Raw genomic sequence first — 23415 nt, 5'->3', positions numbered from 1 at the left:
TGGAATGTAGGCAGGTGTCCACAAACAGTGCATACTTCTCACTAAAATGTCCTAATTTACAAGAGAGCAGTAGTCTGGGTGTCAGCATAGAGTGCATTCGTTGGACTCCAATGTCCTAGTTTCCAACAGAGAATAGACCAATCAAGGTAAGTGCCTCAACGATTTCTTCAGATCGAGCGAGGTGAGAAGATGACCATCGACCAACACTGGCACACAAACAAACCTGAAGAAGGTGCCACTTCGCTGGTTCTCCATTTATTTCTACTTGCCCTCCTGCCCTACGAGTGATGTATCGTCAGAATGGGCACCTAACTCCGAACATCTGTTCCGTCATCCCAAGGGAAAAACATCACTCTATTCTGCCCGTAAATTAAATGCTTATCCATTGCTGGGATTAGGCTGGAATGACTAAATCCAAATAGTGCATTGAGCGAGTCAATCTTTTGCTTATTGTTTGAGGTTTGAGAAGATTGGATGCATTTTAGCTATATCCTTCTCGACTGTAACAGTCTGTTTTACAAACTCAACTTGGATTTGTCAGTGATCGGTGGAGCGAAAATCCAGGGTAGCTTTAAACATAATTACGGAGACAAAATCAACGTTTTCTTTTACATCCTTAACTGCATTCAGTCGATCAGTATTGGGTCTATTGTTCGACCCCTAAACTGCTCGAATTTCTTTACTGTTTTTTGCCACCAAAATGTAGATGGTGGGTTGGTGTAAGGCAATATTGGGTGGGGTGTAGGGCTGGGGTAGGGGCAGTGGGGTGTCTCGAAAACCCGCCAGGCCACAAAAGAAAACCCACGAGCTGGGCAGGTTGAGATACCGGTATTACCCAAATTGATCTTTTACAATTGACCTTTTGCACAATAGATCTAATTGTAGTGGTCCTAATTGACCTTCTGCACAATTGACCTTAATATTATGTTAGTTATTTTATATATGTACTAGGTTGGTTTTGGATTATAAATAATATAAGGGGATTGGGTTGGGGGTTGCAGGGGGTTTTGGATTGGGTGGGGGAGTTGCGGGGGGTTTCCCCCGCATATATGTCCTAATTGACCTTCTAAATTAGGTGAATTCTCCCGAGGTCAATTGTGAAAAGGTCAATTAGTATACAACCGAGAAACCGGGTCATCACGTTACTAAAAAGGTGATTCTTTTAAATGCAAAGTTAGAGTTCTCATCCACTGCTACACAGAGGTCTGCTGGTGTAAACAGTCACAGGACTTTGACCTCCTGTGATGAGCTCAGCTTGCCAGACTTTGGCAATGGCTAGGGCTTAGCTCTCCTGGAGTAAATGCAGCCCCCCTAACCTCCAAAACTATGATTATGAGGCTGCTCTGTCTCTGCCACTACCCCAAATCTGGTTTTAGGGCCTTGCAAATTGCTTAAATTGTCTGCACATTTGAAAAGGCAGCAAGTCCCCTAATTCGGAATTAACGTTTGGGTGATAAGTGCTGAGGGAGCTTTTGTATGTAAATCCCCATGCAGCTCCAACAGTTAACTATAAAACTGTGCATCTTCCCTCGAGACACTTAAATGGAGTCACAAATTGACCCCTTGTCACACTTTAAGCTGCTTGATATATTGCCACGATGTCATGGACAAAAAAGGTTTTGATTTTCTTTTTAGAGTCACACTTTCTTTACTTTGTGTATAACTGCAAGCTGCAGCTTGGGTATCCTTAAGGCTTCAAATGGAGTTGTAAAACCAAGATGAGAGTGATTAGAGTTGAAGAGGGATGGGGAAGTTTGCCCGCTCCTCCTCTATAAAATACATGACACGGAAGAAGGCCAGGTGACACCTCGATCGCCCATACTATTTCAGACGATTTCCCAGTGCACCAATGAGTGACAAGTATGTCGAGCGGTGCCCCCTCAGCCAGCCCTATAGGCCAGGTGAGGTACAGATCTACTCCAGATTGGACGAGGAGCCCAGGCTACAAACAAAGACACCTCAATTGACAGTATTGATTAAGGCGCCTAGAAGCCATGTTGCTGACATCATTAGAGACACCACGACATAGCAGCTTTGGACATGAAGCACACGTGCTATCTGCACTTTGAGACACAAACATGCACTGGAAAACACAAAGAACACGAGTGTACAGCTCTATAGTTAGAGGACAGATACATATACATACTGTCATTGCTTTTACTATTTTGCCATTAGCTAAGGGCAGCAAGGCAGAAACCGTAAGAAGCAAGAGATCCTGAACAGAGCTTGCAGATGCTTACATGCAAATAACCTTATGGAACTGCAGGAGCACCTACGGGACCTGATGGAACCAAGTGTGACAAACCTATGGAGAATATAGAATAGCACAAACATTGTAGAAGCCGCATTATGGTTTAGGAAAATGACAGCAGGCCAGAGGCCTCTCAGTAAGAGCTGAGCTGAGCTGAATTCAGGCTGAACCGAGAGCAAACATGTGAGACAGAACCCGCTGCAAATGCCACAAGATACGGATGACATTCCGTTCCTTGAACGACAGTAGCACCAGCTGCAATAAATGCAAATAATTCCTCATAATTCAGAGCTGTACAGCTCCAAATCATGGTTTCCGAACACGTGACTCGGCCGACGCAGACAATGGACAGCAGTCAGTGCTGAGAAAGGGAGCCGATCTCACGCGCAACCTGACAGAAGCTTGCAACAAAGATGCTACAATGTGAGACAAGTGTTGCACTGAGCAAATGAGCACCCTCATAGGCTAAGGTGGTACACACAAGATATAATGCAGACACATAGTCATTCTTGCTACCTTGAAAAGGTACACCAAGAGCTGAGAACCTTTGCAGATCCCACGCCTGGGGACATCGGCTCTAGCCAATCACAGTTTAGTATCCTAGGATGGCAACTCGCAAGAACCCTCACACTGCAACATTGTTATAGATAGTGAGTTGGGGATGGACCAGGCCAGCCACCTGACGTGGGAGAGCCAGTAGAATAACACGTATAGGCGACCATATAGGTTATTAGGCTCCTGATGGCCAATCCCAGACATCTATAGGTTTTCTGGAGAAGGGCCCAGGTTGTGGCGTCACTCTTATGTCATTTGGGTACAAAGCTGGCCTGCGAGTCAGTCGATGTTGAGATGTCCATGGATTTCTTCTGTCCTTGTACTGAGCCCGGTTGTTTTTTTCTGTAATAAACCACAGTTTGAACTTGCCGTTGACTGAGTCCTCCGTTTGTCCTGTGGAAGCTGTTGGGGCTTCCGAGAGTCAGCAAACTCCTAGTGGCCCTCCGGCATACCTGGGAGTTTGTCCCAACAGAGTTCTTTTGTATATTTCCTCTCGAAATGGAGAAAATTATGCTACAATCATTCTTTTTTGCTTAATGTATTTCTATAAGGATTTATGTATTTGTCAGATTGGTCTGTGATATTTTTCTAACAACCAGAGCTGAGAAGATATGTGATTAGTCAGGCCTACATTTTAAGCTGGGCTCAGATGCCAGCTTCTCCTGTGTGATCTTGGAGAAACATTATTCTCTTACTGTGTACCTTATATGCCAAAACTGTAAGTCATTAGGAAAAAAAACAATTGATTTAAGTGTCATGGAGTCATTCTCACAAGTTATTGATATGGCACAGTTAAAAAGCTAATTTCTGAAAATAATACAATAAGCATGCACTGGGGAAATATACATTTGCTTACAATTCGGTTCATTGTAAGTCCAGACAATATTATGTGCTCCATTACTACACATATTAGTTGATCCGTTACCTGATACCTTCCCCCTCTCTCTATCCCCTCCCTCCTTCTATTATCCTCTCTCAGTTCTCCTTATCTTTATCTGTCCCCGCCTCTCCTATGATCTCTTTTGTTGCTCTCTTCACTCATTTCTCTCTCCCTCTCGATCCTTCTCTACCCCCCTCCTCTCATCTCCCTTCTTACTTGCAAATTGTTCTAAATATCGATTTTATGGTTTGATGTTTACTGTTTTGCTTCTACTGTTCCATGTTTTATGTGTTACTTGTTGTTAACTGTAAAGCGCCTTGGATTAAGGCGCTATATAAAACAATACAAATACAAATACAAATATTAGTTAATGATGCTGCAATGTATCAAGAAACACACTGAAAGTGAACACAAGAGCTCACAACAGTTTTGCCTGATGTCACAAGGCCGGTCAGTGGCATCCTACCACTTCCCAAAGCTGACTAAAGGGTAACTAAGAGATGTGATGCAGTACACACTTTCACTGAGTGATGCAAATAAGATGAAATAGTTGCCTGTCAAACTAATGGCAAACAGTCAGTTAAGGAGCTGTCACCTCTATTGGGGCAAATACACGTATAACACTATCAAAAACAATCCAAAAAGGCAAATCAAAGGAACTGTACTTGTTCCTGATTATAATTGCAATGTGTCCTCGGTGTGGAGGGCTCATAGCACATTGTGGGTGGTGATTGTGGTTAGGCAGATATGCACATTTTTGGATAACGGGGCATGGGAGTGTGGACATTACAAGCGACCCTCTTGCCCACTCTAAAAAAAGTTGGCATCTGCGTAGTACCAAGTCACGACATGTGGCCAAAATCTATATGTTTCACTTTTTTTCTAAGTCACGACATGTGGCCAAAATCTGTATGTTTCACTTTTTTTCTAAATGCGGTACTCAATAATTTGTTTTGCTTCCTCATCTCGCTCTACAGAAGATTTTTTTTTGTTATAAAAAGATGGATATGTGGCACTGGAGAACATATGGGGTTGACCGGAGGCCCCCGTGTAACTCATTTTCTTTCATGCGTTGCTTTGACAAGTCCATCCATATGCTCGTTTCCAAAAAGGTTGCAAGGCAGTCTGCGGGGTACTGTGTTGGCTCGAGTCTGCTTCCATTATGAGACGTTCAGGAACAACTGACCCCCAGGTGCTGCGCGGCCAGAAGTGGCGCGCGGTAGATATATCGAATGCAAGGACATGAACAGCACTGCACGAAGACCTGACCCTGGGCTTTGTTTGTTGGGAAGCTTGTTCGGCGAGGGCCGAGGAGAAAGGCCTGCCTTCTGCTTCCCAGCGGAATGCCTGTGTAGTGCTAGTGCATTTCCCTTAGCGTGACCCACTGCAATTATTACGTGGCAAACATGTATGAAAAATAACACCACCACACCCTCTGAAAAGTGGGAACAGGATTACACATTCCCAGCTAGAGTTGCTGTTCTTGTGTCTTCAAATGGTTTGCATGTCAAAGGTCTCTCTAGCCGCACTGTGAGTAGTCAGGATCCCCCTTCAACCCCCCCACCCCCATCTCTTCTTCGTCCTGTGATTGGCAGATCTCTCACTCCACGCAGCGCATCCTTACTCCCTGGCCTGATGGCGTAACATGAAAACAACAGATGTGCTGTTGGCTCCCACAGCCGCTGGGCTGACGCACGCAGGTGAAAAAATAGCCGTCAGAACAACAAGCCTTTTTAAAGTAAGATATGTGTAGGATTTATGAAGCACAAACATACACACGTAAATAGGGGGCACACCCAGGGGGTTGCAGGTTGGGTGCATGGGTATCAGAGGTAGGGGTGTAGAGTATAGAAGCAGAGGAGAATGGAACTGTTTTGGGGGCAAAGTGAAGCGACTGGATGCTTATCTTTTGTGTGGCAGGATTTCGTCAAACCACTAAAGAGCTTTGCCTGCACCCAGGCCTAATAGGAGATTTCTTTAATTTTGCCTATTAGGTGGTTCTTTCCTGCCCCTCTCTGCCCATCGCACACCCTCCTGGGATCTTTTTGAGAAAATCATATCAAGCAGTAACATCAAACGTTGGCCTTCCAGTGATAAGCAATCTGCTGAGAGTTAATGGCTTGGCTGCAGCTGCAAATGTCATTCTGGTGTAATGAACATGTCTTGCATTGACAAAACCAAAAGCTTTGGCTTGTGCATAGGTAATTAATGGCATTTACCAAGCACTGCTAGCTCATACCCAAGTACTCACACAATTTCCCAGCTGTTACCATCATGTGACCAGCTAATAGCATCATGGCAGTGCCTGGCCAATGCCTATGCCTATGTAAAAGGGATGAAGTGGTTGGCTTTGCCAATGCCTGTTTGCTTTTGCATTAGGGTTGGTGCACGTTAGTTGATTTAGACATGCATTATTCTGGCATTCAAAAATGTAGCGCCTCTGGGGACGCTCTTGAGGATCTCTTGCTGTTACTTCTCCTGATTCGTGGTTACCTGTCACAGAGATGCTTGGAGGGCGCGGGAAAGAGCCGCGCTTCATAATCAGCAGCATTTGACGGGCATGGATGGATAGTGGATGAGTGGTGAGGTTGATTAGAGGGCCTGCTAAATGTGCAGCTTTTGTGTGTTACTCCTTAACATGACATTATACTTTGAAGCATGTTTACTTTACTATATGGTTGGTTCTTCGATTGAAATAGCGCCTTCTTCGAAAAATAATATTAGATTGTTTTAAATGCGTGTCAAATTGGGGGTCTCCTCTGGTACATCAGGATACCAAATCAAAACTGTAATGTACGTGTTTTTATTAGCTGTTGTCAAGCCTATTCTAGGGATATGAATAGGTACTACAAGGAATGAATGCATAATTATGCACTTAAATTTTAACAATTGGCATGATGTCTTATGGAGCAAGCTATCGCAAATCCTAGTTAATTAGACAAGGCCTACAAATTATGTCACATAACCAAATTAAACCTGTATTCCTGCCAATGAAGTGCTTTATGCAGAGCCACGTGCTTGGCTTATGACTTTGGGGGCTTTCATAAAGGTATTTATAGTGTCTAAAAAACCCATACACAGCACAACTGCCAACACAGCATAATGCACAGTAAGATCAAATAAAGCGCTTTATATTCCAATTGTGCTTGAGATTATGAAATTGAAATAGAAAAGGAATCACCATCTTAATTTTAAATGGCATAAGAAGTCCACGTAATTTAGAATCCTACTTCTGTGTAAGACTATTTGGAAATATGAGGTTGGTTATTTAAATTGACATTAGTTCCTCCAGAATGCAGAGGATAAACTAACCTCCTTTCTGTTCCACTCTGAGAAATGGAAACCTAGTCAGGATTTTTGTATGTAAACGTTTTCACAAGTCAAGAAGTGTATTAATCCCTCTGCCAAACTCCGTGAGACACTGCTCCCTCCCAAACCCTTCTCAAGCAATCTGGTTCTATCTTGGAAAAGGCTTCTGCATTCAGCTGCCTCTCAGAAAGTATTTCTTAAGAAGAACTTCCATCAGCTTCTTCAAGTTAGAACCCCAAAACCACTTTCCTATTGTTATGCAGGCTCTTTTTCTTTCCTGCTTTCCTCAAAACTCTCCACCTCTTCCTTTGAATTTAAATACTATTTAAACAATATTTTACAAGAACTGTGGGCCTAGAGGCATCTACAAAGACCTACATAAACCAGTGATGAAAAAACAAGGTTTAGAACATTTCGAAACCTTTTACCTTTGCTGTACAAGAGAGAAAAAGAAACAGAGGATGCTCAAATAAAGGTGGTTCTACAATGGTTTATTGCTCTCAAGTTTTAGTTCTGCAAAAGGAAGACCCCCTAGTATTTGTTCATTCCAACCATTTGTATCACAACCACGCTACTCTCCTATAAGACTATAACTGCGCTTAAACAACAGTGCCTTGCAGTGGAACCGTGGATGGAATAAATGGTGTTGTGTGATCAAAACATATATTTCATATGCTGCACATATGTTTCAGAAGAATAGTAATCATTTGGTTCTACTTCGTTATAAGAATTGAAATGGTATCTCGCTCCACGCTACGTATGTTTTAAATTGTGGTAAATTGTGACACGTAGGGACCTTTCCTCCACAGTACCACACATATGAAAGACAACTTAATAGAACTGTAGAAATAACTTTACTAATGGAAGAAGAGCAATTCTACCATATATATATACATATATATATGACAATTGGCAAGGATCGGTTTACCGACGTCCCGCTGAAGGTTTTTAGACATGTAACTCTTCTTCCTTCATGATTCTCCATATTGCGGCACTTATGTATACGCACCTTGATGAAGATTGATGTATCTTCCGGTTTACAGCATTATACACTTGTGGCTGTTTTTACATTTAACCATCATCACTACACCTGGTGGTATCATCATTGTATATCATCACTAAAGGTGCAAACTGAAGGTAATTCATTGTGGTGCTGGAATTGTGTTTACATTTGTTGATTCTGGTGCAAGTCTAGATAATAACAGTTAATGGTATGCCACTTGAAATGAGACGCATGTAACATTATTAGGTGTTTGACACCATCGTAGACTGTCCTGTAGCACATTACACATGTGTATAGTAGCAGTTATCTAATGATACATGTGCAGGTCATTTTCGCTTCATCAAATACTTTAGGGAAATATAAGGTGTATATTTCTCTCCCTTATTTTGAAAGCATGTTCTCTCATATTTACTTACCACTGCATAATTGGTTTGTTTTTCTCAAGCCATATCTTTCACTGTCTTGAAGAAAGGAGTGTTGGTTCAACTGTATCCACCCTGCTGAAGATTAACTAAATAACATATTTAGTAAAAACATGTTAGAGTTAGGTGATGAATGAAACGAGAGCTGATACAATTCTATGTTAGCCTAACAAAAGATTAAGTGTTTGGTTTACAAAATATTAGTATAATATTTTGTGTACATATAAAAATATTCTTGGATATCTACACATTTTGTTGCTCAAGAAATTGAGAGCTTTTTGTGCACCTTAATGCACGTGGTTTTGTATTAAATCTAATTTATGATTTGTACTTTTCAAAAACAGAGATTAATACATTTGTTTAGGTTTTGTTTAAATAGGAGGTGAGCGTGTTTGTTTGTGATATGAATGGTTTGAACAGAAATTAGTATCAATTTTACACTACAAAGGATTTTGAGTAAGTAAACGTCTTAGAACTTACTTTATTTGAGGATCGTTTTACAAGATGTCCTCTGGCTCAGCCATGTTCTCGGTCTGTTCGAGGCCTTTGCTATTTAAAAGTTGCCATTATCAACTGCCCATTGTGAGGAATCCATTGGAGTCATCACTGATCCCCAGGCTAAGATCTCCTTGCATTTGGCCAGGGGAAGGCAGCTGCTACATGATCCTGACCCTGGGGGTGGTATTGTGAGGGAGGATCACATGGGAGGAGATGGCTGTTGGGGAGATGTGCTGACCCCAGCAGGTGAGATGCAGTTTGCCTCCCTTCCAAATGAAGAAGACCCTGTAATGTTTTAATTCCTGATGGCATGTTGTCATAATACAAATCCTTCCAGTTGTAAAACCCTAAAACCCCTTCTTGTCAAACACCCTAGACAAGACACCATTCACTCCTCATATGTACATAACACAGCTATAACACTTCCTGTTTCTGATGGTTTTGATTTAAACAAAAATTCAAAACAATACAACTTTAAAAAGTGCAGTAATCCTATGGACTCCAACTACCATAAAACCTCAAGTATTGAGAAGAGGAAGGAGGAGTTAATATGAATTAAAAGAAACACCAAGCTAAACATGCAGACTAGTTGTTATGGGAATCAGCTGTGCTAGACATTTAAACACGGTGTCCCTTTTCAAGTTAGAAGTGAAGGTGGAGACGAGAGTTGCAGAGCGGGCGAAGCAGGAAGCAGAGCCAAAGCCAGACATCGAGAGCAGATTGTGCTGAAGGAGGCAGGCGCTTCCTTACGGAAAGGCGAGAGATTGGGAGAAGCACAACGGGTACCACAGGAGGACTGCTGGGGACCCGGCAGCAGCGTGGTCGCAGTCGCATTGAAAGGCAGCAGTTCAACCAGCAGTTGAATGAGAAGCCGATGGGGGAACTGCAAAAGGGTCTGCAAAGTGGGAAATCCTTTCCCGAAGCAAGGAATCTGCGCAGCCATATGCCATGGTTTGGAAAGCCAGCAATCACCGACAGGCGTACAAACAATTGGAAACCTGCTTTGAATATCAACCAAATAATATACAAAGGCAGAATGTACACAAGTCTCTGTATATGAGATTTCGATATGGGGAAAACTGGAGTAAACCTTGTCATAAGCAATTGACCACTAATGAAGAAGTTGATGAGCTGTCAACTGGGGAAAATTGGAACACACATTGCCACAAGCACATAAAAACCAGTGAAGAAGTTAACAGATAGAACTGGTACATGTCTTCATATATGAGATGACAATATGGGGAAAGTCAAAACCGTATAAACAGTGAAGAAGTACAACTACATTATACTGAAGGAGAACATTGTAGAATGTCCTGGTGAAAGACACACATCAGGCAGTGAGCCTTGAGGAGAAAGATGCCTGGCAGGGGAGTATTAGCAGCGGATATACAACACCCAGAGGGGTATTCCTGGCAGGGGAGTATAACAGGAAAAACATCCTCAAGAAAGTGTTGAGTGAAACCGAAATTTCTGCTAATCTTGAAGAGTCATGGTTTGAAAAGACATGTTCACCCTTCTTGCCATCCATTAAGAGTTTTTGTGGAAAGGAAACACTTTTGCTATTCTTAAAAAGACACTTTTTGCCATCCTGAAGAATGTGTCATGTAAAAGAGACCCTTTGCTAATTTTTTAAAGGACACTTTTGCTATTGCACCTGAAACAATCCTAGGGGAGGGAACCACTTTCTGGATTCAAGGATTGCCTGTTAAATGTTCACACTTGATTTTTACACACTTTTTGCTAAATCAAAACAGAGACATTTACCTTACACATTTGATTATTTGTTTTAGTGTGAGGGTCAGTTGTGTTTTGGACACAAGGACAGTTTGCATACTTTTAATGATGAGACACAGACTGATCTTTAGTTTTACCTTGCAAGGAAGGGAGTCTCTCTTTAGGTTAGGGACAAAGAGGCCTTCATTCAACCCCTTTTCTTTAATAAAGATGTCTGTTGTTGAAAATGGTGCAACTTCAACTTTGTGTCTGCCTCTCATTGCTGACCCCTCACACCATGTTTATTAAGCACAAAACCAAGGCCCAAAGGCATCTAGGCGCTGGCAGCAACACATTAAATCACCTACAACGATACAACAAATCAGAAAAAAGGTTTTAAGAGTCTTTCAGAATTGAAATGCGATCTCTCGCAGATGACAAGTGAGAGAATTTCACAACGCTGGGGCCAGGACTGAAAAAAATCACCTTCCAGCCCGTGTCTTACGTAAGCACAGTACGTCCCAAAAATGTTGAGAAGCCGATCACAAAGTTCATGAGGGAACATAATAAGTAGGTTTAGATTGGAGAAAAGCAGGGCCAAAAAGATTAACAGCCCGGTGTGCAATTCAAAGAACCTGAAACGTAATATGGCTTCTCACCGGGAGCCAGTGAAGCTCAGCCAGCAACGCAGCTGAGTGAGAAAACCTAGGTACATCCAGAGCTAAACGTGCTGCAGAACTTTGTAAAATCCGGAGCCTCTGGACTAATAAATGAGGTTGTCTGAGTTAAATACCATTACAGTTGTCCAGAGAGGCCATAATTCAAGCAGTAACTACTGTGGAACAAAGATGCAATTGAATAAACAGAAGGATCTTAAGGAAGTCCGCATTGCAAACAAATGCAATCTTTGCATCTAAGGAACCAGAAAGAAGAGGCTTTATCCCTAAACTCTTAACACGCATACTGGGAGCTGGACAGGGTCCCAAAGAATCTGGCCAAAAATCAAAGTGCCAATAGGAATGAGAATCCAAAGAGCCAACCACCAAAATCTGTGCTTTCTCCCCATTGAGTCTCATCCATTTTTCAGGCCATGGATTCATCAATGTCATTCCAGGATGTCCATCCAGCAAAACCTAAATAATAGGACCAAGGAAATCCTGAATTCGGAATGATTTTCTTTTTCTTGTCTTTTACATACAAGACTTTGTCCTTGGTTCACAGAGGTGTGTGTTTTAATCTCTTTTAATGGCTTAGTTGCAGTGATTGCTAATGGTGCCTGTTTTTAAGGGAAGTGACACTTGCATTCCTGTTCTAAGGATACCTCTGCATAAACGTACAATTTAGGTTTAACCAGAATTCAAATTAAGTAGGCCATTTCTAGCTTACATGTAAAAGGAAAATACTCTTCTTATGTAATTCTTACCAGTAATGAAAATGTCATAAAATGTAGGCCTATCGATAAATGTACCTCAATCTATCATATAGCTTATCATACATGTTTTGTCTATCAATCCCTTGTAGAATACTGATATGTAATTTGGATAAGTCTGCATGTTCTTCATGGAACATAAATGCAAAAACAATTTTGCTTTAGCTGATTACTTTGATACCTAGTGACCAGGAAGGACCGAATTCCGCGCATCACGGATGCCTATGTGATGAGGGCTAGAGGATCATTGGAGCTGTTCTAATACGTTTCACCCTCCCTTGCATTACTGTCACATATGAGCACCCTAACTGAGTAGCAGGCAGGAGATAGGATTCAGAGCCCAACACAACTGATTTAGAGCCACCATTTGCTCCTTTGGGTGCTCCTTTGAGAGCGTATATACACGTCATAATCAATTGGTCCTATTTTGCCTTTTGGGCATATAAACATACTACATATGTGGGGTGAGATTGAGGTTCTAAGCAGTTACAAAGTCCAACAGGAGATTTTTTTTTTCCACATAGAACTGGGCAGTAAAAGGTTTGAAGCACAGCATAGCCAATGCCCTATATTTGGCCTAAATAATATGAATTGAAATAGTATATGCAATCCATTCAAAAATTGGAAGAAGTATTTCCCAAACTTGTCAGAAGCTGAACAAATGCATGGCTGAGTCACTTGATAAACGCTCTGTTATGGTCAGCATTGAACCCAATACTGACGATTCTCATGTTTAAAAGCATTTATCATGGATGCAAATTTCACCAGGCAGCACATGGCGGTCATTTCTGAACTCTCACCCAATCAGAAGTTTCATAATGCAGACTGTAGCTGCTGATGTTGACTACATTCAAATTATCTTGACATGACAAGCAGTCAGGAACATGGACGCAGGAAATAATTCCGCTTTACATGTAAAAAAAAGTAAAAGTACCACTTGCCTGCATATCCATGTTCTCCACCCATATAGAAACACAAGAGACTCCCGACACAAGTGCCATACCAATTGTGCAATCGATACCGGAGCCCGTGCTAAAGGAGAATATTTTGCCATTACTTCAACACACATTCCTGCAACAATTCCCGAAAGAGAAAAGTTAAAAATTGGAAAAAGCTTTCAATTGCCTTTACAGAACCCCTTCTCTTTTGCACCACTTCAAACGCACCCTTGTTTTAAAAACGGTTCCAGTTCAACCAAGCTAACAATGAAATTGAATACTACACAATAAAACAACCCTTTCTCCATTAGCACATTTTGTCTATTTGTTTCACTCACTATTATACTATTTTTTGTACTTAATCACCACAAACCAAAAACCTATATGTCACTATATGCTAATAATCTTTTAGATTTTGGTAATTGGAAATATCGCTTTCAAAAATGACTTTTCCCCAAATTATGGCCCTTTTGTTCACATCGGGCAATGACTTGCGGGCATGCTATTATCCCTCCCTCAGTCTATAAGGCTACAGTAAGGCTGAAAGAAACCATGGTCAGTAAAATATGCACACAGTAAGAGCAATGTTGTGAAAACCTCTCTGAAGTCAGAAGGCACCTTTCCACAAGCCCTGGATTTGTTGGAAAATGGTGATGGAAATTATAATGGATGAATGAATTGCACATTTAGGGACCTGAGCTAGACCCTGGCTCTGCATGCCTCTTTATGACGTCTGTAATTGAAAGGGGGCACTGGCTCCATAATTGCCAGTTCCTGCTTGCCACCCAATGCATGACTAATGTTGGGAAGCGGGGAAGATCGTCCCAGGATCCCAAGAGGTTCAGGATGTGGCAGAGGCCTAAGAGCATGTTGTAGATGCTCTGGGATGTTATAAGGGGCAGGGGGTGTTGATAGAAGCTGCATTATGGGTAGATGATTGTATGTTTGGGTCAAGATTGCACTGGGGAGGAAACACCATCTTAGAAAACAGCAGCCATTTTGAAATCAAGGCCTAGCGCCGCACTGCAGCCAGGGCAGTAGGCCCGTGCCCACAACATAGAGATGAATGTGTGCATGCAGGGTCTGGTTGCAGCACGGGCAGCAGTGAGAAAGACCAGATACGCAGAGATGCATACAAATCTCATTGTCTCATACTATTAGCACTTGTATCCCAGAAGGAATGCGCCCTGCAAGGGCATGAGGGGGCTGAGAGATCCCTGTGAAAAGTTATCCCACGAAAAGGAGGGCACAAGCCTCTGACCGTCACCAACCCAAACTCTAAGTTATAGCGCCCAGATGGCCAGCATTTCAAGGTACCAGCCAGACCATAAAACTGTTAGATTGACCGATCTATCAGAAAGATCACAGCCGAAAGGCGGGTTCACAACATTCCGGATCCCTGTGACTTGTGCTGCGAGGTGCCAGGGGGGAAAGTAACAAACCTAAAACCAGAGCTGGGAGATTTGGGAAGGTGCCGACATGTCTGGGATCGAGCTGGGGTTTGCAAGTTATTGTGGCTCGAAAGTATCCTCTGTGCCCATGTCTGCCGTATCATGTGCATATTAAAGAAGAACCCCACGTGGAAGAAGACGGACAGGAGAAGCTGGGACCATTGGCCTGGCGTCCCTTATGGAGCAGGGTGTATATGTATAGAGTCACACCAACCAGCCACCTGGATTTGTAACCTATTTAATCTACGTCATTTATGACTCTGTGTGCCTTTATAACGTGTTGCTTATGCTGTTATCATCAGAGTACTCTGTGGCAGCAGATTTCTTTGCTGGCGCTTGTCTTTTCTATGAGCATAAACCTTGTTCTCTTTCAAGAGGTGAGCTGGGCCTTTTTCCCTAGTGGGTTGCATTTGTTCTGGTCTTAGAATTGAAGGGCTTCTCTACACTTTTTTAAAATGTTTTAAAATGTTGTCTACTCATTATATGTACCTTCACTCAAAGTCGGCTCATTCACTTCTGTGAGAACTGCTTGTTTTGACATGTAAATAAATTCACTTGTTCTGTTGAACTTCCGACTTACTCTCAACATGCATTACAGAAAGCTGACTGTCTGTGGCAAAGAATGACTACAGGCAGGTGCCTGTATCACACACTCCTTTGAAACAGTCCTATAAAGAAAGAGATTTTACAGAGACCTCACGTTGCCCTTGTCTGGTCTAAGCTTCCAAGCCATTCCTGCAATGTAAGCTCTCAGCACTTTACAGCTTGGTACTCCAAAAGTCCTGCACGTTTTAAAAGAAAATAGCGCTACAGTTACATTGCAGGAATTCGAAATAACAGGAGCCAAAAAAGCCAGGAATTACAAACCATCACTTGTTAATGTTGCAAATTGTGAACGATCAAGGAGTGACGGTGGGAGAGACAAGTGGGCAGCAGGGTATCAACGTTGCCAGTGTTAAGGTAATTCAGAATTTCCTCCACCGCAGTTACTTTCCATGCAGATTACTACTGTGTGGCTGACATGTTCCACTGCTAATAAGGTGTCTTTATAGCCAAGGGGTCACCACAGCTCCATGTATTAAGAGGGACTGTCATTGCCTTGCTATGACTAAACTCTGATGCCACATCAGGTGGTGGTGCCCATTCCATATGCTAATTAGTCCCAATACTTTTTCTTAGCACTTGAGACCTGGTTGTAAAGGCTGACAGTTAAAAAACACAATGGCATTTCTTTTTAGAGATAAGAATCGTAAGGCATGTTGGTGGGTTCTAAATCCAGTCCCCCCCCCTAGTGTTGCTCTATCTTCATTCCCTTTCCATGGACCCAGGTCCTTTTTAGGATCCACAATAAGCACGGACGTGCACACTTTCTCTGCCGGTGCAGGAGGAACAGAACCAGAAGACAGGCCTTCTCCGTGTTTCCCCCAGACTCTGCAACCTTCTCCCCATCAATGTAAGACTTTTTATCTCACTTCTACATTTCTGGAAGGAGCTTAAGACCCTCCTCTTCAAGGAATGGCTCCTCCCTAACACCTAGTACCACACACCCTCTACTCCAGTGGCGTCGCTAGGAGGAGTCCGGGGGGGCCGGGGCACCCCCTGTGAAACCCTGTGCCCCCCCTTGCACCCCCCTACCGAAGACGAGCAGTGACCATGTTCTCCCCCTACTTTTGTCTGTGCCCCCCCTACTTTTGTGTTTGGCCCCCTCTGTGCTCCTCCTAAATTTGATTCCTGGCAACGCCACTGCTCTACTCCCCATCTTACCTGAGACTGGGCCATCTGCTCTCCCCTGTTTTCTCCCCTGGTTGCTTGTAGCTGCCTTGCAGCAAAATCGCCGGCCCTTCCCCCCTCCCTTTGTTTGCTCCCCGCGCTCTTGTAGTGATGCCTTGCAATTTGCTTCCCTCCCTGTGTGCGACGTATAAAGTGCTCCGTTGCTTCTCAAAGCTAGGCTCAACAACTACCATAATAATAATACTTGTTGAACATTTTCATGTTTCTCATTCCCTGGACTTGAATCTTAAATCAGACATGTATTAAAGTATGACCCCAGAGTGACCGGTGTGCAGTGTGCCTTGTAGCAGCTGATTCGAACAGATCTCGGTAGATTTCTGACTTCACAGCAATATATGTATCACTTTTGCTTTGACGTCACAATGCACTGCTTCTTTGCTAACCCTATGACATCACTGCGCTTTGTGTGTTTGCATGACCCTCATTTGTCAGCACGTCTACATCGTTATGTGGGTGGGCTGCCGTTGCGGCCTCAGGAACTAGAGACACGGGAAGTTATGCAGGGGTTGGGGAGGGGCGGGACCAAGGTTGCGGCAGTTGCCGCATTGTAATTAATAAAGACGGTTGCATGTGAGACGGGCTCCGCGTCTTTTGTATTAGCGAACGTAGCGTAGACCCAAGGATAACCTGACAATGGCGACGAAGGGTACACAACCTACCCGTGCCAGTAAGAGGCCTGCCGTCAGGCAGTAAAGCGCGTCGGCGCGCCTCCAACAGTGAAGAGCACCGACCCGAGCAGCGCCCATAAGCCCTGGCGCTGGCATCCGTGGCTTGGTCTGACTACAAACATAGCCTTTCTAGCAAGGTGCTGGGTGTGCAGTGTCTAAAGTCGCGTAAAGCGAGGGAGCACCTCACGTTACAAGCAGTTTTATGGAAATGTTGCACCCGTGCAATTAGCGCCAGAGCAAAAATCGCCTTAGTGCAAAAACAATATTCTTCAATGTATTTATGCACCTCTGTAAAAGACTATGGTAAGTATTGCCTCAGTGCAAATAGCCTTTTAAAGACTGTTTTTCACAGAAGGGCAATTTGTTCCACAGTGCTCACTTGCACATGTGCAATATTTCTGCAATACCACCCTTATTTATTCTGTTTCGACAATTGCAGCTTAAATATTAGTTGTGCACAGGAATCTCTCAGGGGCACTCATGTTAGCACTTGGGTAAAGTTAATCTTGAGGACAGTAGCTGGTGGCCATCGCAATCGCAACAGTTGTCACAGTGCTTCCACCTCAGGATTCCCCTGGTTCTTTTGTGCTCCACATGTGTCATACTTGACATATACTACACTGTCATGCCACCAGTGGCAATGTAGTGGCTCGCTGCGGGCCTGTAGTGCGTGTGCATGCAAGATAATGCTTTAGTAGTAGAGTTGTGTTGTTTGGAAAGATGTTTTCTGGAGGGTATGAGCGCGCGCACGCAAGTGGTCGATGGTACAGTATGTTCGTTTTAGGCTGTAAAATGGTTCACAGGCTGCAGGCTCAGTCTTATGCTGGAAGCTTGTTCATTGGATGTTAGCGGGTGAGTTGAGGGGAAGGTGTTATAATGTATGTTTATGAGCATTGGCTCATAACTAGGCTGATGGAATGTTGAGGGTGTCATCTTGTGGAATGTGGATGCTCAGCAGTTCTAGCAGTGTCGGTTGGGCTGGTGAGTGAGCAAAGGTGTTAATGGGGTGTGGGGCAGTCCCAGTGTTTCTGCCTTCTACTTGTCTTCCGTGTTTCCCCTACAATCCTAATGTTTGATGGAGGAGCTGGACCTGGACAATAAAGACTCTATAAACTTACCTTGAGTATCGGGAAACCTTCCTTACAACACTGGCGACGAGGATGGGATTGTGAGGGGAGACCGCTGCTGCACGGGGTAGTGCAGCCCTGTGTCACCGTATTACACTGCCCCCAAAGAAAGCCCCGCACCCCGAGCAGATTCAGGTACGGAGGTCTGCCTTGTCCGCAGTGCAGATCTCGTTCCGGGAGCGTTGCCTAGTATTGGGCAGAGGAGCGAGTACCGTTTTGACGGCTGTTCGGTTCCGTCCGATGCTCCGTGACTTAAGGAGCAGAGGGCTGATTTGGGCTCGAACACTTCCCAAGTTCGTGGGTTTTGCTGCTGCGAATATCCCGTGCTGGGAGCGCTGCCCAGGAGTTTGACAGAGCAGCGGTTCCCGGCTTATCAGCAGATCCTGTGTCAACAGCCGTGTGCAGAGCGGTTGGGAAGTAGAGCTGAGCGGCATCCAAAGTGTTTCCTTCGGCTCTCTGGAGGAGGAGGGTGAGCAGCTGGGAGGTGACACGCATGGAAACTGGTGAGGAGGGTGAATCTGTTCGTCGGTCTGTGCGCCGGGGGTTGTGGATGCCTGGTCCCCATCCTGCGCGTGTTTCCGTGTCCCACAGGATTGGCCTAGCGTGGGCGGAGAGCGAGGAAGAATGGGGGCCGACGGTTGCGTGAGCCTGGTCCTTTTCCTAGTCTGCCGTCCGCCTCCAGTATAAGTGGCTCGTCAAGGACGGGGAGCGATGTGGACGGTCCGTAGCCTAGGGGCATAATGATGATGTCACCATCAAGGTTGGTTTCGCGAACCAATCACCGCCAAGGCGTTGGTGTTCTGGTGGGTCATGTCCTGCCCACGTTGGCGTTGAAGTCAACGCGAAATTTCGTATTTCCTTTCCGGATTCTACTGTGAATGATCATGTGATGCAGAAGTTTGGTGATATGAGAGACGTTGTGGATGTTCATTTTTCCGATCCGAGCATGGTCAGGGGCGTGGATTATCCTGGTCCTGGTAGGGTGCGCCAGCAGAGGACAGTGCGCCCTGTCACTGGTGTTTCTTCGCATTGTCCTGGTCCTGGTGGTGGAAGTCCAGCAGAGGACGGTGAATTGTGTGATGTAGGGTCCTGTACCGGCGTTGGAAGTCGAGAGAGCCAGTATCACTTCCTAGATTTGACGTTGGGGTACTTCAAGGAACCGTATGGATTGGAACATCATTAAACAATTGTTCATTGCAAGTTAGTGCCTTGGGCCAGTGTATTGTTGTGTTGATGTTGTGGCCTATCGTGGGGTGCAGGGTATGACTCCAGGGTAGCGTAAGGGGTTGATGTTGTGGAGGCCGTTGTCTGTTACCAGTGGTGAGCTACGGTGTGGCCTCGTAGTCCATTTCAGGTCCTAGTTACAGGTTTTGTAGGCATTGTCAGTATTTAGGGTGGTACTTCTATGGGAATAAGAGGATATTTCCTTAGTGCAGAGGGGTTGGATCTTATCTCTTTTATAGGAAGTGACATTGGATTTTGGACTTGCGGGTGCTATTTCCAAGGGACTGGAATATTCATTGAACTTGAGGGTGGTGGTCTACGGGACAACGTTCATTGGGAATGTAATGAAAGCAACTGTAATGCAAAATTCCTGACAATGTGATAATTGTATGAAATGCATAATATTTTCATGTTTTTTCATGTCATGTTGTCCTGTGAGGTGAGTGAGTTTTTCTGCCTTCTACTTGTCTTCCGTGTTTCCCCTACAATCCTAATGTTTGACGGAGGAGCTAGACCTGGACAATAAAGACTCTATAAACTTACCTTGAGTATCAGGAAACCTTCCTTACAACAGAAGGCCATTTTCTCCTGAGGTATCGTGTGTGAAAGGTTGTGTTAATTTTTAGTACAATCTTTGGATTAATAACACGTAAGGACTGTGAGGACTGCACAGGACAGCAGTGTGGCGGGTGCAGCACACGCCAAGCTTGATATCAAAATGTGTTCTCTCAAAAAACTTCTAAAATGTGTGAGCGCCACCTCTGTTAAATCCTAAAGAAGCACACATCTGAAACAAAACAAAAAAAAACAGAAAAAGCAGACAATACAGTAGGTCAGACAGAAGAGATACATGCGCAGTTCAGAGAGTTGTATGAAAAATGTTCGAGATATTTAGCGAGGAAATTAAATGTCTGATGAACGCAACAAGTTGTACGTGAATGGCTTCTACTACGTTGAGTAGCATGGCGCAGTGTGGTTCCTTTCAATGCGCCTTTGCAAAATCCGGAAAAGGTAACATGTAGAGTACAAGGCAAACAACACCTGGAGCAGAATCAGAATTGCAACACCAGCATTGTCACACAGCTCTACATTATTATATCGAAGCAAATTACTTGATGGCAATTTACTTTGACAAAAATTACATCGGAGTATTTGTTTTAATTTTTCTTTGAATGGTGAAGGAACACATGTCCATCTGCATCTCCCCTCCCTTATCCGCCCCTCCACCCCCTTCCCCTTTGTATGTATATGTATATATTTGTATATCATACAGCAGCAGTCACCGTCCTATAGTTAAGGTAAAACTTATGAGCTATAGGAAATCTGAAAATGTCATTGCTAATAACTTTTGACTTGGTGGACGGATTTGGATGACATTTCCAAACCAAATGTGTGCCACAGGCCTCACTAGCCAGGGAATTTTCGGAAAGATTTGTTAAAAAAATGAAAAAGTTATGAAGAAAGCAAAAAAAGATTTGGTGACCCGAAGTGCAAAAACCACTGAGCGGATTTGAACCAAATAAGAAACAACTTGGATGCGATTTTCCAGATTTGGGGTAAATCTATCCAGGCATTTTAAAAATATTTAATGGGGAAGGGGGTGCCACCTGCTCTAGAAAAAATAGCCATATTTCCAATGGTGCTTTGCAGCAGAGAGGTTTTTCAGAAATAAAAATCTGCAGTTGTGTTTGTTATCTCCAAATTCGTAATTAGGCCCAATGTACCTACTGCTTGAGCAATGCTTTTGGTAAGGACTCTTTACCTGCCTTTCTTCCTCGTCACCCATCATCCCTTGTGAGAATTGCTTTTCTGCTAATTGGACATGGTCAGATGGCTAATGAATGTTATTGTTGAGGTGAAGGAAATTCATGCCTGTAGCAATAGCAGATGAATTAGATTACTACAGGATACATACATGATTTGCCCATGTCGTTACCTTTGGTTATTGGTTTTCGTCATAGGATATATTCATTTTCCCCCTTCAATGTCATTAGCTGTGGTTATTGGAGTTTTGTTGATTCTGTTGTCAAACTCAAAGGTTTCTGAGTTTGCGTCACATAATAGATACATTTATACCATCATATCTCTATATCATCATGGAGGGAGGGCTATGTGAGCCTGACTGTATGTTGCAGCAGAAGTTGTTTAGCAAGGCCCCATATGACTCGGCTCATAAATTGCACTGCCCTATAGGAACTGCATCATACAGTGATCTAACATTTCAGGTAAGTCTCACCTGGTCGGCTACTTACCTGCTTCGGTTGTTACCCAGGTGTCCTAATGAAGTTCTTGCAAAGATTGCTCAATCATCAAAATACATGTAATGCTGCCCCTTGTTTCTAAAGGCTTAAGCTGCCCTATTGTTAAGGATGGCAGGGAAGACTGACTTTATTGTGATCCACTTTCGGATACCTGACTGAGACCAACGGTGCCTTTCGCATTGACTATAATCAGTGTCATCGCCCTTGCCCGACTGTAACTTCTTCTGAGCCGAGGAGCTTGGTGGCTGCCAAACTATTGAACCATCCATTCCCTGGTCTGTTATTGGTTAGGGATATTTTATTCTATATGGAGCAAGAGAATTTGACCAGGGACTTCTGATCCATATCACATGCTCGGCTTGGAATGCAAACTCCCGAGTCCAGACGCAAGAGAATATTGACCAAGAAGCCACAGGAGGCTGCAGCAAGCTGCCCGATGCTGAGGATGGAGACATTTGACATTAAACTCTTATCTGTGTCTCAATCAGAACTAATATTTGACTGTTGTCTCTGATCTCCTCTCGAACACCTCTCTCTTCAAATACCATTACCATTAAAGATCGAATGGAAAAACATAATTCACAGTGGGGTATCAACACTTTAGGGTTTATATGCGACCTCGCTTTTGGGATGTTTACAACATTTGTGAATGCTTAATAGTGCCAGATAATGACTTTGCTATCACGCTGTATTGTTTATTTTTAGAGATAATGCCGTACAACCACAGGGTTTGAAATTGAGGGGAGCTTGGAGGTATTTAGTTCCTGCTTGTAGCCTAGAGAAGCCTGGTTTGCTACTTTTAGCTCCCCAGCCAATTGATACCAAACAAACCTATGTAAAATGTACTCTCTGTGTTTTCTTCAATCTATAAACAAACATTAGGACAGTGTCATACATAATGGACCAAACGATAAGTTTGCATCTTATGTAGAAGTTAGATTTGTGTAACGCTTTGTACTAGCTCTTTGTTTGCCAGTGGTATAATAATTGTATATAATAATTGGTTATTTATAAGGTGCTTAATATCGAAGATGTTTCTAAGCGCGACCTGGATTCGAACCTGTGTGGCTGTGTTTCCAAGATGACGCATTGCCACTGAGCTATAGTACCCGTGGCCAATCAGCAGCTCCTGGTCAGTGGTTATTGCTGGATACCCAGGAGCTGCTTTTAGCTACTGCTTAGCTAGTATTAATTCCCATCCCCGCAACCACATGATGTTTGAAAAGCATTTTGTCAAACAATGGGCAATGTTCTGAAAAACAAATGTTTCCGTTTGGTATTTTGATATCATGATAATCTACTCCTTTGTTTCGTACACTTTTATTGACAACAGTTTCTCTGCAATTGCTCAGTAAATAAAAAAAAAAACAGAAGAGGGAACCAGGGTGCCTGCCAGATAATCTGTCTCCTGCACAGCATAGTGTTTTCCCATTAGTAAAGCTGTCATTGGTTTCCTTCTCTGCCAGATTAAAAAAAATGTGCCTGCATGCAATTGCAGCATTTATTATTGACACTTCGCGCTTTTGCGGCACTCGATATAACGCCGCCGAAGTGCTTCCTTTTGTCATTGATGGCAGTGCAAGCCTTCAGTCTCGCTCCAGATTGTCATGAACCAAACAGGAAAGGTTGATTGGCGCCATAGGTCTATCCATTGTATCCCGCCAAGGCACGAGTACAGAGGCATATTAAGATTAAAAATGGGTGGACAGTGTCAGATAAAGAAAATGGCAAATGGAATGGCGCTCTCTATTTCTCTTCCCTTTCTGCTTTCGGACAGTCACCAGGAAGCGTCGCAAGGCTGCTGGTAAGAGCTCACATTTCCAGGCAAAGTAGAAGTAGCTGAGCTGGCTGTTCCTCAAGCCCCCTCTTGCTACCCCTGCCCTCTCCTTCCTCCC

At 43.5% G+C, this 23415-nt stretch overlaps 1 protein-coding gene and 1 long non-coding RNA gene across 2 annotated transcripts in view; one reads left to right on the top strand and one right to left on the bottom strand.

The window, feature by feature from the left end:
- The window catches only part of SDK1 (sidekick cell adhesion molecule 1), a 2988580-nt gene that overhangs the window by 1808411 nt on the left and 1156754 nt on the right, over window positions 1-23415 (top strand). The gene's annotated exons all lie outside the window — the stretch shown is intronic.
- The window catches only part of LOC138569533 (uncharacterized), a 352464-nt gene that overhangs the window by 175009 nt on the left and 154040 nt on the right, over window positions 1-23415 (bottom strand). The window contains exon 3 of the long non-coding RNA XR_011303255.1: window positions 13002-13131. This is a non-coding gene — a long non-coding RNA (uncharacterized lncRNA). The remainder of the gene's footprint in view (window positions 1-13001; window positions 13132-23415) is intronic.

Source organism: Ambystoma mexicanum, chromosome 2q, assembly GCF_040938575.1.
Source record: "Ambystoma mexicanum isolate Mex_15411 chromosome 2q, UKY_AmexF1_1, whole genome shotgun sequence".
NCBI classification, from domain to species: domain Eukaryota; kingdom Metazoa; phylum Chordata; class Amphibia; order Caudata; family Ambystomatidae; genus Ambystoma; species Ambystoma mexicanum.
The sequence above is the reverse complement of the archived record's forward strand: the minus strand, read 5'-3'. Positions and strand labels throughout refer to the sequence as shown.